Genomic DNA, 541 nt, shown 5'->3' with positions numbered 1-541 from the left:
GGCTAATTAACCCATAAATGAGAATTTATTCTAGAAAGCCAAAAATGTGATTTTTATGGCTTAATATGATAGAGGAGATTGAGACGAGAATTTTGGTATCAATTTTGTGGAATTCGAACCAAGATTGGACCAAACGGGCCAAACTGGGCCAACTTGACCTAAAGTGGGCCCTTGGCCCAACTAAACTAAACCAAAATCCTAGTTTTCAGTACTCTCTCTTCTCATTTGATACACACACACACGCTGAAATGGTGGAGGGAGGAGAAGAATACTCTCTTAAACTTCTATCTCTCACTTGATCTTCAAACTACCATAACTTTTGATCTAGAGCTCCGATTGTCGCATCGTTTACGGCCACGCGTTCACCACGGAGAGCTCTACAAAACCCATACCATCAATCTTGAGGTAAGCCACACTTTGCTGTTCGAATCTCAGCCCTTGTTTTCGAGTTTCAATGGGCGAAATGTTGAGATTTTGGGTTCTTTGATGTTATAGGACCCAACCCTCTTGAAGGAGAAGGTTAATCTTGTCTCCTTGGACC

Source organism: Arachis duranensis, chromosome 9 (assembly GCF_000817695.3).
Source record: "Arachis duranensis cultivar V14167 chromosome 9, aradu.V14167.gnm2.J7QH, whole genome shotgun sequence".
NCBI classification, from domain to species: Eukaryota; Viridiplantae; Streptophyta; class Magnoliopsida; order Fabales; family Fabaceae; genus Arachis; species Arachis duranensis.
The sequence above is the reverse complement of the archived record's forward strand: the minus strand, read 5'-3'. Positions refer to the sequence as shown.